This window comes from Myotis brandtii, unplaced genomic scaffold (assembly GCF_000412655.1).
Source record: "Myotis brandtii unplaced genomic scaffold, ASM41265v1 scaffold3003, whole genome shotgun sequence".
NCBI classification, from domain to species: domain Eukaryota; kingdom Metazoa; phylum Chordata; class Mammalia; order Chiroptera; family Vespertilionidae; genus Myotis; species Myotis brandtii.
Genome location: NW_005361473.1, coordinates 37122 through 37719, shown reverse-complemented (window position 1 = coordinate 37719; position 598 = coordinate 37122).

The following is a 598-nucleotide window of genomic DNA, read 5'->3' as shown; positions in this document are numbered from 1 at the left end:
CCTCCCACAAAGGGAGGCCAGACTGTGGCTTAGGTCCACTCCCCAAGGGGAGCAGGGAGCAGGGAGTAGGACATCCCCTGAGGGCTCCCAGTATGTGATAGGGGGCAGGCTGGGCTGAGGGACCCCGCCCACTCCAATGCACAAATTTTTGTGCACCGGGTCTCTAGTTTAATATTGTTAAGCCACCTTGGTTCTTCACCTTAATTGAAACTGGCTTTCTCATTTGATAAACACGAAAACAGACTTAATAGATGTTTAGTAATAATCGATACCGTTTATTGAGTGTCTTCTATGAACTAGGCAGTATGCTGGATTTCATAGATACATCATCAAATTGTGGTGGCAGAATGGCCATTTCGATCCAGATCTATCTGACTCCATTCTACCCCACTTCCTCTTACAGATCACAGTTTTACAAAACCTTTATGTTGCCAGACAAGGCCAATCAAATTTAAAATTTTCTGTCATCAGACTTAACTTTTGTGTGTGTGTATATGAATTTTTAAAATTTTATCTTTATTGTTGAAAGTATTACAAATGTCACTTTTTTTCTTTCTTTATTGATTAAGGTATTACATATGTGTCCTTATCCCCCCAT